Source organism: Panthera onca, chromosome E2 (genome assembly GCF_046562875.1).
Source record: "Panthera onca isolate mPanOnc1 chromosome E2, mPanOnc1 haplotype 2, whole genome shotgun sequence".
Classification (NCBI taxonomy): domain Eukaryota; kingdom Metazoa; phylum Chordata; class Mammalia; order Carnivora; family Felidae; genus Panthera; species Panthera onca.
The window spans coordinates 6,519,458-6,536,484 of NC_138353.1; the positions used below are offsets into that span (position 1 = coordinate 6,519,458).

Below are 17,027 nucleotides of genomic sequence, written 5' to 3' on the forward strand. Positions count from 1 at the left end.
AACAGTTCCACACGTCTGTCTTCCTCCCCCAAAGATAGAAATCTTTGCAATTTCTGAAAAAGCAAATGCATGTACTTCCGTGCAAAATCCACCAATATACAAACGAATGAGAATTTTATAGAAGAAAAATCATCAGACCCTTTGGATCAGTGTTCCCAACCTTGGCACTACTGACCTGTGACCTAGATACCTCTCCGTGGTGGGAGTTGTCCTGTACATAGCAGGATATGTGTCTATATCTCCCACTCCACTATGTGCCAGAAGCAACCCGCACCTCACTCCTCCCCAAACGTAAAGGTCACTAAACACTGCCACATGATCTTGGGCCGGGCAGGGGATGGGGGGGAAACCACAGGAAAATTACCCTAGTTACGGATCAGTGTTAGAGAGGTGTTAAGCAATTCTAACAAAAAATCACTTAATGAAAACTTTTGGTACAGAGGCATTAAATTATGTTAATCTTATAACCTAAATATTCAACTTGCCTTATTTTTCTAGATATGATTTCATTGTAATGCTTTGTACACAATGAAACACATTACTACATGTAACATTGTGAACAGATTAAATGTTCTTAAAAAATATGGGAAAAAACTAGGGCTCCTGGCTGGCTCAGCCTATAGATCATGTGATTCTTGATCTCTAGCTTGTGAGTTTGAGCTCCACATTCGGTGTGGAGATTCCTTAAATAAACAAACTTTAAAAAGTAAACAAATCTTTAAAAAAATACATGGGAAAACTGAAATGATTATTTTACAATTTTATCTTAACCAATACACTTTATTAACACGAGAAACTATCACTAAATTAAAAAAAAAATGCCTGTGGCCCTATAACAGAGTGAAATGCACGCTCAAACTTGTGATGTGAATATACGATAACCTTCACACGTTATTTTCCATACCTGACACCCCTAGGACACATATATTGCACTCAAAAGGTGACAATAAGCTGACACTTTCTAAAGGCTGTGTCATAACCGCTTTTATTTATATGGGTTAAAGATATCTTTGTATGTCATCAAATATACATTTAAGGTAACAGTTCCAAAGGCTTCAGTCCCTTACACACATAATTCAAACATCTATCGTTGCCCGTTTAAAATACTTCCACTTGTTCGTTTTCAAACAAATCTGTGATGAAAATACCTTCACGAGTGCGCTGCGAGAATCTCTGAGACAAATCCGACCGTGAGAAGAATCGGCGGGCAACGTGGAGTGCAATTTTCAAGACTTATGCCGGGACATCGCGCCACTCCTCCAGAAGCACGCGGGTCCAGGTGAAGACACGAGTCAAGCGAGGTGGCCGCGTGGAGGCCCTGGAGGTCCGGCCTCTGCACGTGGCTGGCAGCTCGGCTCTCCCCCGGCAGCGTCTGGGCCTGAGCGCTTGCACTTGCCACGTGGATCACGAGTGCTAGAAGCGGCGTGCTCGGCGCTCGGCCCACACTTGCGCCGGCGCCTGGACACCGGGCTGGCTCAGCCCCGCACACAACCAGACCGCAGTCGACGAGGCCTCCCAACAATGCTGGTCCTCACCCACCTCGCATTATGCCCAAGTCTCCGGCCCATCCTGCCCCCGTCACGCTCAGGACCTCCAGTCCACACCCGATCCCCCAACATCTGGACCCCTCGACCACCGCCACAACATCATTTCAACCCAAGCTCACAGACCAGGGCTCATAGTCCGCTCTACCTGCAGCCACAAATGGAAGCACAAAACCCATCTTGGCACTAACACGCGCTCTCGCCTCTCCAGGTGGGTCCTGGAACCCGCTCATTCCACTCCCTTGCAGCCCAGGACCTCGTGCGTGCGCACCAAAGGCCGAACATCGCAACTCCCCTCAACCCCACCCCCACCCGGGAACCCAAATCCTTCCTCCATTCCAACCTAGACGCCCTCGAGGGCAGCACCGGGTACTGGGACCGTCACCGAAGACACACGGATAAAAGCGCCACCAGACTCTAGTGCGAATCTGTGCCTCTCACGCGACCCTGACACCCGCCTGTCACGGGCAGGCTCCGGGCAGCCGTGAGCCCAGAGCCGAGCTGCCCTCAGCACGCGGTCCCGTCCCTCCCCGGGGCCCGCAAGCACCCCCAGGCCACCGCCAGCCCACACTCCCTGAGAACTAACCTTCCAGGAGGAGAAGCCGCAGCTCTAAACCAGTTTCTCACCTGGAAGGGCCAAGAGCGTCTGCGGGAGCTCAACGGTCACCTGACCCTGCGGGACATGCGCGCAGGCGCAAAGAGGCCGTAGCCACGCCCACACGCCCATCCCCGAGCTCGCGCCTGCGCAGAGGCCGCCCAAGAAGGCCAACCCCCACCTAGGACCTGCCACGTGCAACTGCGCGCTCAGGCTTCCCTGGAGGGTCCTCAGACTTTCCCTCTAGCAGCCGCTCCGTCCCCACGGGAATCACCTGTGCTGGTTCTGTTCCTTCCTCTTCATTTGCTACATGTGAGGAACCCACAGCATCTGTGTTGAGATGGGACGTTAGCGAGTAAGAGGATCAGGTGTGCTCTGCTTGCTCTCTCTAGAGCTACCGAAAGGGGGATTGGGTGGGGGATGCTGTGGAAAGCGAGTTCTGGGGAGAGAAGCAGCAGCACCACCAGAGACTGTTGAAAATGGTAATTCATCGGCGGGACCGCAGCTGTATCTCAATCTCTTAGAGTAGGGTTCTCCTGTAGACTCTGTTTCAACAGGAGTGCAGATTCGCATACACATAACACTTTAAGAGGCAGCGTTTGGTTACCTGGTCCTCGACGCTAGCTTCTTGTTACCGTCACCTGAGAGATTGTAAGAACTACCATTTCCCGTGCCCACCCACTTCTGGCTCATAGATGGCCGTCCTATAGCTGTGTACTCTCCTGGTGGGAGGGGCTAGTGAACTCTGTGGAGTCATTTTTACAAGGTCAATGTTCTTATTCAGGAGAGCTCATCCTCATGATTTATGCGTCTCCCAAAGCCCCATCTCCAAATGCCATCACACTGGGGATTCGATTTCACCACGTGATTGGATGGGCACTTTGTACAGTTCTTAGTGGTCTGCAGTTGGTGGAATTCGCATGAGACAATGTCTCGAAGAGGTTAAAATCATGGTGGGAGAGGAGCAAGGAGATTATTTATATGTGGGGCAGTTGGGCCTTGGAGGAAGACAGTGCGATACAAGCTAGATACAGAATGTTAGGAGAGGAAACCTGGAGGAGACTGTGAAAGAGGTGAAAGAGACACAGGCAGTCGGGGCCAGCGAGGGTAGTGGGAGTGAGGTAGTGGGGAAAGCACATTTTCCTACATAATTTTCATATGAATTGGCACTGAATTATTCGAACAAGTCCAAATTCATTAACTTCGATTGTGAAGTGATTTCAATAATAATTTATTTACATCACGGACTTCCTTTTACTTGTATCCCTGCATGTTCTTCCTAGGTATTTTTGTGTCATTCTGTTTATGTACAGATAACCTTAATTGGTTATTAGTTCAGTGGTCTGAAGATTAGGAAAGTACTAGTTTCTGGGTAGAGGAACTTCCCTGGGAAGTGAAGAACCCAGGGAGATACACATCCTTCCCCACTAATCCCTCACATGTCAGTACTCAGTATTTCCTGATGTCCTTCATAGGACATGCTGTCTACCTACAGGGATCAAGTGGGAAAAAGGCTGCTCACAAATACTCAGTCTCCTTACACAGTTCTAACTAGAAACTCATAACCATTTTTTTTTTTTTTTTGTAATTAACAACTGGGGAAATTTTTGAGAAACATCTTCAGCTCCCAAGACTGTATTCCCAGTGTGGCTACAAATGAAATAATTGCAGTTGTGAGGGAGGTGACCTCACAGGATCACAAAGCTATATCACAGGGTCTGGCTGCCCCCCTCCCACACATGGACTGTCTGCCATGCCCTTCACACTGAGCCCCTCCTGGAAGCAGGAAGGAGTCGGTGAGGATTTCTCTTTCAGTCTGAGAGGCAGTGTCTGTATCAAGAGTCTGGGTGAGTGATCATATCAGAAATCTTCTTTATATTAGCTGGTTCATTGTGAAAGCCATGCAGGAAGGTGGAATAATTCTGAGGCTTGAGTTGAGCTAGTTAAGAGGAGATGGGGTCCTAGCCCTTCACCAATCGCTGACGGCTCCTGATGCAATAAATGCCATCTCTGTTCATAGTGATTTCTTGGCGTTTAATGCAAGTAATAATACACAGAGATTTTTAAGTCCTTACAGACTGAGTTGTAAAATCAATTTGTTGTGCAGTCTACATTATAGGATTCGTAGACTAAAATTTCAGGGTTACTAGAGGTGCATCTGTAACACCTCCATGCTTGCAGTAAAGAGTATGATGAATTTACAGGAATCATATGATCCTGTGCAGAAAGTGTATCCAAATGATAATGGCTTGAACTGAAAGGTTTCCTCTATCTTTGGATGTACCATGCAATTACTGGGGACAGTAACTGAGTCTCCACTGAAAACATCCATAAGCTGTTGATTACAGTGTAACTACATTCATTCTGAAAGTTAGGAAGTGAACCGGTAAGGAACAGTTGGCATAATTTTAAGTTCCGGGTGGCAGTTCTCAGGTTCATATCATCTTCTTTCCACCCATTTAAAAATTATTCTGCTATCAACACACAAACCTAGTACTTCGATTCATAAACTACATAACAATACACACCTTGCAAATGCCATTTTGCGCTAATATCTTTTATGCTAGTATCACTCACAAATCTTAGTTCTTAGTAGTCTTAACTCAGGTACTAAAAATTGTATCATCTGAAATTAATAATTTAGGTTTCTGCCTTACGCTATTTTATCAGGCATTAGTGTTTTATGTTCCAAAGTTTATGGCATCACATGTGATCATTCAACAATTCCTGTGATTGCTGCCATTACACTTGGGTTCTTGACATAAAATCAAATTAGTCTTTCTTCTGCCATCGTAGTATCAACCTCCTCTTACATCCACTACATGTAACTAGTTACGGGACAGGTTCCTGCAGTAAACTACTGCCTGCAGTGCATGACATTCACTAAGATATTTAAGGCTTGACCCAGAATTGATAGTGTTCCATCAAATAAATCTTGACAAGTATATGGGAACTTGTTGTAATGAAAATTATATAATACCGCCACTCGAAAATCAACTACAAGGGGTCAAGTCAAAAGTAACTATAGACCTGGATTGTTAGATGGACACAGCTAACTAGCTGTCTAGCAGACCAATATGACAGCCTGAAGGAGCAGATTTGGACAGATCCTTAACCTCTCTGTGTGTCTGTTCTGTTCATCTTTTAATTACAGCCACAGTAATGCCGACCTCATAGATGTGTGGAGCATGAAGAAGCTCTCACGTGAGTGCCTTCACAGGAGTGATTTTACATTATAAGGGCTCTTGAAAAGTTCTACATTCAGCCCTCAGAAGCTGCTGTGAAAAGAAGACCTCAAGTAGGCGTATCCAAGGGGCAAGGAATGGAAAGCAGAACATAGTGGACTTCAGCTGACGTGATACATGTTGCGCATGTCTCATATTTCCATGCAGGAAGTTCTAGCCCAGAAGGCAACTGTCAGTGACTGGGACCAGAGACAATGGTCACAAGGGATCTGGCCATCGGTCTGATCTTCTTCACACAGACTACCGTTGAAATCCTGGGCAATTTCTCACTTCTTTGTCATTATATCATCCTTTCCTTCACTGAGTACAGGTGGAGGTCCATAGATTTCATTCATAAGCACCTGATTGGAGCCAACTTCTTAGCCCTACTCTGTAAAGGATTCCCCCAGACCATGGCAGCATTTGGGCGGAAACATTTCCTCAGTGACACTGGATGCAAACTTCTTCTCTTTCTTCACAGAGTGGGGAGGGGAGTGTCCATTGGTAGCATCTGCATCTTGAGCGTCTACCAGGCCATCACCATCAGCCCTGGGAACTCCAGGTGGGCAGAGCTTAAAGTTAAAGGGCCCAAATACATTTTCCCCTCGATTTTCCTGTGTTGGGTCCTGCAAATGCTGGTGAATATCATTTTTCCTATCTACTTAACGAGCACATTGAGTGATAAGAACACCACAAACAAAAAGCATTTTGGATACTGTTCTTCGGTTCGTCATGACAAAGCTAGTGACTCACTGTATGGACTGTTGTTATCGTTCCCCGATGTGTTATGTCTGGGGCTCATGCTCTGGGCCAGCAGCTCCATGGTTTTCATCCTGTACAGGCACAAGCAGCAGGTCCAACATATTCGAAGAACCAACGCCTCTTCCAGATCCTCCCATGAGTCTAGAGCCACCAAAATCATCCTTCTTCTGATGAGCAGCTTTGCCTGTTTTTACACCCTCTCCTCCATCTTTCAAGTTGTTGTGGCTTTTTTTGAAAATCCCAGCTGGATCATCATGAATGTCACTGCATTTGCGTCTGTATGTTTCCCAACTGTCAGCCCCTTTCTGCTCATGAGCCATGACTCCAGGGTACCCAGGCTGTGCTTTGCATGGACAAGGAATATAAAATCCCCTCATCCAGGGCGCCTGGGTGGTTCAGTCCACTGAGCATCTCACTCTTGATTTTAGCTCAGGTCATGACACCAGGGTCGTGGAATCAGCATGGAGCCTGCTTAAGACTCTCTCTCTTTCAAATAAAAATTCTGTCTCTCTCAAATAAACTTAAACTTTTTTTTAAATAATAAAATCCCCTCATCTTAGGAGAAATATGTAAACTGTGTGTATTTGTATAACGTAGTTGCCAATTAATTCACCCCCTTCAGTGTTCTAAATAACACTACGAGTCAAAAGGGAATGATAAATAGGACATGCCGAGCATTTCTTCAAAATAAACAATAAATCATAATAACATTGTAATGAAATATATTTGTCTTGTAAATACTTATATAATTGAAGTTTTCCTAATACTTTCAGTAGAGGAGTTCAGAATTTATATGCAGTAATAAATGCCTGGTCTGGAAACAATCTGTATATTCCAGAGAAGTCTTCCAGTGTGTGGCTTTCAATCTAATGCAATAAATTTCCAAGAAATGCACCTGGCATGAAATTTGGGGAAAAGTTATACGAATATGGCTTAGCATGTGGCCTTGTCATGCCTTCAACTGAATATAATGTCCCCAGTAAATAATGAATAGCCTGGGTGGAGCTGGAGGAAAAATCCATTCTTGGGCAGTAGTGTCTCTGGGAGCCAGTTAGGACTTTTGTAGGTAAGTCACACCCTTAGAGAGAGGGCACTGATTCATTTGAAACATGATGTTACGAAGGCAGATCACCATGTTTACCATATTTTCATGAGGAAATGGCCAGGATAAAGAGCATCGGGGCAAAGGAAAGTACAAAAACGAAAAACGGTTTCCACTGATATTTGAAGACCGTCAAGTGAGTGTTCACAATGTAAGCAGACATGTGTTGTGATCAGGAAAAAGTGGATTTTTCTCTATTATGTTAAGATGACCTGGGCACGTTGGCAAGATGGGGTCTGGAAGGAAACGCTTGGGTCTCCTTCAGGGCACATACAGGCCTTGGGGTCATTTATTTACACGGAGCTTCAGCTGGAACCTCAAACTCCCAAGGTCAGCCTTTTCTTTGACCTCTTTGTCCAGCAACATTAAGAGCAACCAGCCAATGTTATCATGTTTATTAGTTTTCCAAAATTCTTTGCAAGTATCAAACACATGTTCACCCAGATACTTTTTTTTTTTTAAGTAGCTGATTAGGAGTGTTGAGGGAAGATATTCCGTGATAGGTTATCAGTGCTCTCTTTTGCATTTTTAAATCTAAAGGGATTTGAAATCTAATTCTTTGGTTTCTACTCAAGAACCCATTCAGAAATCTCTTCCTTAAATCTCGTTTCTCTAGATTCACTCCTGGTAACAGTGGAATGATTAGTTGTTTGATATTCCTAAAATGGAATCCTATACATCAATGCCAGGGGATGAATAATATGGAAGGATAAATTCCCAAACAACATAAGAAACGAAAAAAGTCAAATACAAAAGAGTTCATGCTCTATTATTCTACTATATAAAATACCAAACAGGCAAAAATAACCTATGCTGGTAGGGGTCCCAGCAGTGTTTACCCTACAAGTGGTGACTGAGAGGGACAGCAGATGGGGGCTTCTGGGGGTCTGATGATATTCTGTGCATTGATGTCTGCGCTGCATGCAGAAATGTGATCAGTGGGCATAGTGTCGTTGATCTCTGTACCGTATTAAAGGGCTGTAGGTATTTAAAAACATATATCACCAATAAAATCATGGGCTCTTGTGAGATTTATGCATACTGTCCTTACACTGTCAAGAAACAGTTTAATGTACTAGCCAAAAAGACTGATTAGTTTTTCAAATCATGCTGAAATTTCTAGGTTGAAAAACCAACAAACACTAACGGTACAACTTCCAAAGGAAAGGGGTCAAATGTATGCTTGTTTGTAAGAGGTTTTTCAAGACCTACAGGAATTGAAATCGAAAATAAGAATAGTCAAAAATAAGAATAACATTGAAAATAAGAATTGAAGTAGAAAAGTGAAAAATACTGTATGGAATTTAAAACACTTTAACAATGTAGCACAGCAATTACATATCAGGTAACATATACTTCAAGGTTTGTCTTTATTATGATCGTCAAAAATGAGGAAAATCCGATAAATTGTCACAGCAGAGAGGAGTCAGAGGAGACATGATCACCAAATAAAGTTTCATTATATACATGATGTGCTCTCCGTTGGCAAGTTAGAGGCTTCAGTCTCAATCACCTTGTCTTATGCCAATATGTGTGGCTGTTATAACCCCACCAAATTGAGAGTCCTATTTTCCAGTGAAAATTAAAGTGAAAATCTATGGACAGGTTCACAGTGCTTAATCCGTCCAGGAGTAAAGGAAAAAAATCCTTGTGTCGCTGGCTTCCCATCACATAAAAGGGGGTCTAGCCCCTCCTGCACTCCTGGAGTTTGGGAGATGGCACAAGTCTCTGTGAGTAATGAGTCTGTCATTTGGAACCTCTGCCAAAGGGAGGCAGAGCCCACCTAGAAGCCCCACCGGTATATGAATTTGGTGCCTCCACAACACAACTACACGATGTACTTTTTTTTTTTTTTTAGGTAGTGATTAGCTTTTTAGTGAGCTCTCCTCAAAACTCACTCTTAAAAACCAATTTTGGAAAGTGTCCACATGGACTCCATTTCTGACAAGGAAAGAAGGGCACCAAAATTCCATGTCCCCTGGAAAGTGCATATTCACAAATGAAGACAGATGGGTCCCAGCAACATGTCAGCTTGAGAAGAATCCGTGGGACCTATCCCTTTAGAGGAAAGTTTAAACTTTCCATGGTGTAGCCAAAGTCACCGGCACTAGGAAGTTTCAATTCTAAGACTGCCCTAAATGTATATCCTTGTTCACTGATGGTTTAGGTAGGCTGCACCCTAACAGTGTCCCCTGGGCCACTGGGTCTGGTTAGTCTCAATGCCAGCTCTGCAGATCCGAAATCAGAGGCAGTTGTTTCCTTCATCGGTCGGTCACAGGTCAGATTCCTGGGCTGCTGCCAGGGGTCTAGCTGTTAAGTGTACCTCTTGGAAAACTGTGGCAGACAGATTAAGGACCGCCCTGCCTTTCTTGGGCTGCGATCTGTGGAGGAGGTCATGTGCATGAGGACCCGTTATCGCAACTTAGGTGTCCCCTTTTCATACTGTATTCATCGCAAAGAAGTCACTGTGTGCAGCCCACATTTACAATAAGGATTATATGTTCGACTTTCTTAAGGATAAAATTTCTACATAAACTATGTGGACTCTTCAGAAAAGGAGATATTTTTTTCTCTTTTATTCAGTGATTTCCTCTTATCAGTGTAGACTCCCGCACATCTGTTTGATACTGAGTTACAACCAATACTGCCTCTTCTGCTCTTGTTTAAATTCAAGGTGTTCCGGGGCGCCTGGGTGGCTCAGGCAGTTGACCATCTGACTTTGGCTGAGGTCATGATCTCGGGTTGTGGGTTCGAGCCCCACGTCAGGCTCTGTGCTGACAGCTCGGAGCCTGGAGCCTGCTTCGGATTCTGTGTCTCCTTCTCGCTGCCCCTCACCCACTCATGCTCTCTGTCTCCCAAAAATGAATAAACATTAAAAAAATATTTATTCAGTGATTTCCTCTTATCAGTTTTGATTCCTGCACATCTGTTTGATACTGAGTTACAACCAATACCGCCTCTTCTGCTCTTGTTTAAATTCAAGGTGTTCCGGGGCGTCTGGGTGGCTCAGTCGGATAAGTGTCTGACTTCGGCTCAGGTCATGATCTCGTGGTTTGTGGGATCGAGCCCCGCATCAGGCTCTGTGCTGACAACTCAGAGCTGGAGGCTGCTTCAGATTCTGTGTCTCCCTCTCTCTCTGCCCCTCCCCTGCTTGCACTCTGTCTCTCTCTCTCTCCCTCTCAAAAATAAATAAATATAGGGGCACCTGGGTAGCTCAGTCGGTTAAACATCCGACTTCATGGGGCGCCTGGGTGGCTCAGTCGGTTGAGCGACCGACTTCCGATCTGGTCATGATCTCGCAGTTCATGAGTTTGAGCCCCAGGACAGGCTCTGTGCTGATGCCTTGGAGCCTGGAACCTGCTTTGGATTCTGTGTCTCCCACTCTCTCTGCCCCTCCCCTGCTCATGCTCTGTCTCTCTTGGTCTCTAAAAAATAAATACATGTTAAAAAAAATTTTTTTTTCACCCGCTCTTTCGGGTGACTCCTGTGTCCCTCTGACATAGCCCATTTTTAGAAACCGAGTTGTTTAGCATGTCCTGACTTACGGCACTGCAGCTCTGCAGGCTGATTTCATACACGTCCTGTCCTAGTCCAGGCTGCACCGTCTTTCCAGGCAGCCCCTGGCTGCTGCCGTGGGGGAACCGTGTCACGGACCAAGGCATGGACACTACGTATGCTCACTGCTCCTGGGTGTCACTGTGTTCACGCCCTCTCAGCTCAAACACCAAGAAAACGTACGTGTGTGTGCTGAACCGCTCGTGTGCACATAGGTAGAAACGGGTGTGGGGGGCGATTTGTGTCCATACACAGCCAACATGACTTCAGGCTGATGTCTCCAACTCCAACCCATTCCTCATGGATCATTTAACTTCCTGCCCTTGCTCATCTGTCACCTGTCTCTCCAACGGTGGCAAACGTGGATCTCACCATCTGCAGTTGTGAGTCAAATGCATTTCTGGTCCAATTTGTATAGGATACCGGCCCTCTTGTGCCTGGTTCTTCCAGGAAAAACATCTGAGTAAACTATGGGAGGGCTGCAAGAAAGCGGAAGGACAGGTAAGGACAGGGAACATTCCGAGGTAGAGGAGGAGGAACACCTGGATACCTGGGAAGGGAACACCTTACACAGCAGGAGATACTGGGGGGGGGGGTGGGAGGGGAGGGGCAGACTATTAAGGATATCAAGGATTATCTGTATTACAGGATTCCCACCTGACAATGGCATTCCAGGGGAAGCTGCATGGCAGGGACACCACCCCGCTAGGCCCAGAAGACAATGCATCCGGTCAAAGAGCATAACCCTCAAGCCTTTGAAATCTAAGGGAATTTTCCCTCCTAGATTTTTTACCTATTGCGGACAGGTGACCCATTTCCTTTTTTCAATTCCTTCTTTTGGAATGGGACTATCTAAACTCTCCCCATGCCATTGTATTCTGGAAGCAGGGAATGTGTCTGCATTCACAGGTTTATAGCTGGAAGAAAACAGGTTTTCCTCAAGAGGAATCATGTCTCAAATCTCAATTACTCTGGACTTAGATGATAGTAGCTGAGATTTGGGACTTGGAGTGGATTATACAGTGGTTTAGACTTTGGGGCTGTTGGTATGGGGAGGGAAGTGGATTTTCCTGGAGGACATGAGTTTGAGGGGTCCAGCAGGCTGAGTGTTAATGACCAAACTGGATCTTTTCAAATTGATAGGCTGAAGTCCTCAATCCCAGTATCAGAAGGTGACTCTATTTGGAGTTAGAACCTTGAAGGCTCTCGGAGTGAAAATGAGTACATGAGGGTGAGCCCTGATCCACTCTCAGTGGTGTCATTATAAGAGGCAATCTGGGACACAGAGAGGCTCCAGACCTCTGCATGCACAGAAGACACACTAAGGGAGGACACAACGAAAGGGTGGCCATTTGTAAGCCAAGGAGATGTCACAAGAAAATACAGCTTCTGACGTGTCTTGGACCTCCAGCCTCCTGAACTGTGGAAGAAAATACCTGGCTTTGTTTTTTTTTAAAGCCACGCTGAACATTGCATTTTGTTATGGCAGCCCAGGAAAACTGACACAAAGTTAAGGGTCCGCCTGATCAATCCTGGGACCTCCAAGGAGCACCCCTAATCTCTTTCAATGGGATCCCAGGTCCCCAGTCTCTGAGATGTCAGCTGCTGTGGCCTGACTCTCTCCGGGAGCAGAGCCCTTACAGGGAGGCCACAGCAGGGAAACAGAGGCTGGGACATGTCTCCCGTACTATGCCTGCCCATCCACGGGAATCAGAAGGGAGTCGGCACAGGCTATTTTCCACTGGGGGAGGATGAGGTTCAGTGGAGGGTGGGGGGACTGCTGGTTGGGTTTGGAAGCGGAACTTTCAGTCCCGACTTTGGACAAATGTTAACTTCCCTGCTTGTCAGATGCCTCCTGGGAGATGGCATGTTGCCTGCATTCCTCACAGGGATCCTGTGAGTCCCACAGGGGATTCTCCCTGTGAAAGCACCTGTGTGAGCCTTCATGTTATGCTCATAGAACTTCTGTCCTTGCACCCCAGTTCCTGATGCTGTCAGATCCTAAAGGTACTGGACTCCACCCAAAAGGGCATTCTTTTCACCTTCCTATAAAATCTCTTTACCCTTGGGGCACCTGGGTGGCTCAGTTGGTTAGATGACCGACTTTGGCTCAGGTCATGATCTCACAGTTCGTGAGTTGGAGCCCCGTGTCGGGCTCTGTGCTGACAGCTCAGAGCCTGTAGCCTGCTTCAGATTCTGCTCACGCTCTGTGTCTGTCTGTCTGTCAATAATAGACGTTAAAAAAAAAATCTCTTTACCCTTTATTTTACCACCTCTAGACAAGGCTCCTAGTTTCCAGCTTGGAGAGTTAGATAAAGGTACCACTGGAGCTTCCTATTTTTTTTTGAAAAGTAGTTCACCCTTCTCTTCTTTCTTTCCTGCATCTGCACTGCAATTCCAGGCTTGTGCAATCTCACATCCCCAGTGAAGTTCTGGGTTGATATGAGCGAGCGAGCGAGAGAGAGAGAGAGAGAACGAACCTGTAAAGAGGAAAGAGGAGAGATCTCCGGCTCCCAGAGGTGGGTTTTTGGACGTTGAATGTAACACTCATCACTGTCCTTTGTTCAAGTTAGGAAGAATCCCTGCAGTCACTCATGTGTCCATCCATGGGCACTGTCTGGGCAGGAATCACTCCTTGAACTGACTCTCCTCCCAGATTTGCGGTCCATATGAAAAGCACAGCTTCTCCCCTGGGATTGGGCCAATGACTGTCTCACTTTCCCAAATTTCAGAGTCTCTACTGTTCACAAAGAAAGATCTGATTTCAAGTGGATTTCACCTCTGTCAGAAGCTGACTTTGACTTGGATTTATTACAACAACAAAAAAAGGTCAAATTCTTTGTTTTCTGGGGTGCAGTAACTGATACATATGTTTCATCTTCTTTTTGACTTCAAGTTTTGGGAGAGTGTGCCCTTTCTGTGGCAGGAATGGGTTGTCTCGCTCACAAGGTTTTGAACCACACTTTTGTCTGGGGCAGGAGGATTTCCCTCTTGAATGGGACATATCATTTCACATTCTCTCCTTAATGCCCTACTGATTTCAGTCTCCTAGAATCACCATTCATCCAGGGATTCTTCTAGGACCATCATCATTCAATTGGGGCTAAATTCTCATCCTTTGGAACCTGCAGCTTTGGGGCATAGGATCCCAAATAAACCTGCATCCTCTGTCCTCCACACAGACATATAGCACCTGAGAGGCTATCACCTTTTTTCTGAGCACAGTCTGAGAATGAAGCCATGCGACATTAAAAGCTGATACGTATCTCAAGCAAGGTTATTATAGTGGGACATATTTGAAGCTGGCTCTGGGCATCTACTTCCAGTTTTAGTTTAAACTCACCAGGAAGATGTTTTCAAGGAATGACTTTCCTAGAATGGTGGCAACCAGCACTTATTGTGGAGGGGAGATGGTGTGGTTCCTGAAGCTCTTAGATGAGGACTCAGATACCCTTTCAACTTCTGAGGATTTTCTAACTCACTATGTCTCAGGACTCCACTGGATGTTCAAGCAGACTTCTCAGGCTTAACTTTCTCCTCAGATCTCCAAAATTCTTGTCACCTTTGTCACTGCCATTTCTTGGCTAAAGTTTCTTATTTTCCTGTACAACAAATTCATCTGTCCACTGCTCCAAAGGATGACACTCATCTATTATCTTCAAAGGTACTTCTTTATACAAACATCTATGAAAAACAGTCCAGAACAAAAGTTCCCCGTGCCTCTGCCCACAAGACATGCACATACATGAGAAACCCATGGAGAATTGCCTTCCAACAATATTGATAACCCATTTTTTCACAGTATTAAACTCTGGCAGATTTTTCTATGAGTACATCCCTGAGTGAAGCACTCCAATCAACAGATAAGAAGCTAGAATCAAATCCACTCAATTTCCCTCAATAGCATTTCATTAAGACAGCTGTATTCAGAATACTGGGCATCAGAATGAGGCCAAACAGCTTTGTCCACTTCCAGTCTGCCAGTGTATGGCCCATTTCAACCAGGGGATGCAACCACCAATGCCCATTAGTGTCCACGCTGGAGAGTCATGTGGTTACTTCCTAGGTTCTGTATTGACTTTTCCAGCAGGAGGAGTAAATAAACAACTGGGCATTGCTCAGACACATACAATTCACATTTCTTCTGGTAAGATTAGGGGATTTTGTGTTCCTTATCCAGGAAAAGCAGAGCCTACGTACTGCGGAGTCTTTTCTCATGAGCAGAAATGGGCTGATGGCTGGAAAGCCCACGGAAATTACTGCAGTGGTCTTCACCAGCCACCAGCTGGGATTATAACTAAGAGCAATACAAGCATGAAAGATGGAGGAGAGGAAGTGGAAAGACACAAAGGTGCTCATGAGGACCAGGATGCTCTGGGTGGCTCTGGACTCAGCAGAGGATCTGGGGGCGACATTAGTGCTGTGAATGTGCTGGACCCGCTGCTTGTGTCTGTGCAGGAGGAAGACCATGGAGCCGCTGGTCCAGATCGTGAGCCCAGAAAGTGAAACTTCAGGAAATACTATCAATGCTGCATATACAGAAACTGTGATTGTCTCAGTATCTACAGAAAGACAATACCCCAAATCTCGTTTCTTTGTGATGTTTTTCATGTGCCAGTTGTTAGATGCGTATAACACATACATAGGAAAAATTAAATTTACAAACATGAACTGGATCCAACAGAGGGAAATGGAGAGGCCAATGTACTTTGGGGCTTTGGTTTTAAGAACCTTCCAACAGGAGTTCATGGGGCTGATCGTGATGGTCTGGAAGACACTCAAGAGGCAGGTGCTGCCAATGGACATTCCCCTGCCCACCCTCTGAACATACAAAAGAAGTCTGCATCCAAACTCATTGAGGAAATATTGCAGCCCAAAAGCTGCCAGTGTCTGGGGGGACACCTTTTGAGAGCATCGTCAAGGAGTTGGCTATAAGCAGGTGCATGAGGATCAACTCTGTGGGTCTCAAACTCCCTTCGGTGTGGTAATGGAAGACATAATGGTGAAGAAGAGAGAAATTGCCCAGGATTCCAACTATCGTCTGTGATAAGAAGATGACTGCTATTGCCAAATCCCTGGGGGCCATTCTGTCATTTAGCACATTTTCCTCTAAATAGTAGTAACAATCATTCTTCTGAGCAAAGAGACTCATTGAAGAATCTGACACCAAGAGTAACTTCCGTGGTCCTGTGAGACTGCCAAAGACTCCAAGAGACAGGAGTAAATGGAGAAACTTTCCAGTATACTCCATGGAAAAGTCAGCACTAAGAACGAGGTGATCATAACTGGGTGAAGCTACGATAAGCAAAAGCATATAAAGAGAGCGTAATACAACATTTTCAGAATAAACTGAAATTTGCTAGCCATATTAGGTAAGAGAAAACTGCAGTAACTACCCATATCATACAACAAATCAATTCTGAATGGATTGCTCATCCAAATTTTAGAGATAAATAATGACATTTATAGAAAAACAAAAAGAGAATATTCTGTGGCCTTGAGTTAAAAACATATTTCTTAAACAGCACAAAGCATATTAACTGTATATGTGACATGACACAGTAAATTATAAAAATTAAGAGCCGGTTCTCCTCAAAAGACACACACACACACACACACGGGAGAGAAAGAGAGAGAGAGAGAGACAGAGAGAGAGAGAGAGAGAGGAGAGATTGAGTATAGTACAAAGAACGCTTACAGGCTCACAATAGAAAACAGTGGACAAAACTTCCCGACAGAAACTTCAAAAGAGGTTACTCAATGGGTAATACATGTCCAAAACATGTTCAATGTCCTTAGTAATTGGGAAAATTAAAATTAAACCACTACTTGGTACCACCATACACTGACCAGAAAGCTAAAATGAAGTGAGTTAATACCACGTTTTGGCAAGGTTGTGGGTCAGCCAAGATTTTCATACACTGCTGGTGGGTGTTAAAATTGCTACAAACATTTTAGAAAACTGTGTGGTAGTATCTGCTTTAGCTGACCAGATGTAATCCTATGTCTCAACAATTCCACCTTTACAAATTTACTGAACAGAAATGTGTACAGGTATTACCAAAAGACCTTGTAGAGTTTATATGCCAGCACTACTCCATTACTCATAGTAGCTCCCATCTCAAAACTACCCCCCTGCCCATTAACAGTAGAATGAGTCAATCAAGTGATAGTCACATAATGGAGTCCTATACAGCAATGCTAATGACTGCTAGTAACCAGTTGTATGCAACTATATGGATAAA

General features: G+C 45.0%; 1 long non-coding RNA gene, 1 other non-coding gene and 1 pseudogene across 14 annotated transcripts in view; 1 reads left to right on the plus strand and 2 right to left on the minus strand.

The window, feature by feature from the left end:
• LOC132677092 (uncharacterized) overlaps positions 1-17,027 on the minus strand; it is a 290,019-nt gene that overhangs the window by 175,954 nt on the left and 97,038 nt on the right. The window lies entirely within an intron of this gene.
• On the plus strand, positions 3,770-6,384 carry LOC145713206 (uncharacterized). The gene is made up of 3 exons (XR_014136189.1): positions 3,770-3,986; positions 5,294-5,925; positions 6,205-6,384. It is a non-coding gene; the product is annotated as an uncharacterized LOC145713206 (long non-coding RNA).
• On the minus strand, positions 14,346-16,157 carry LOC145713197 (vomeronasal type-1 receptor 4-like; annotated as a pseudogene).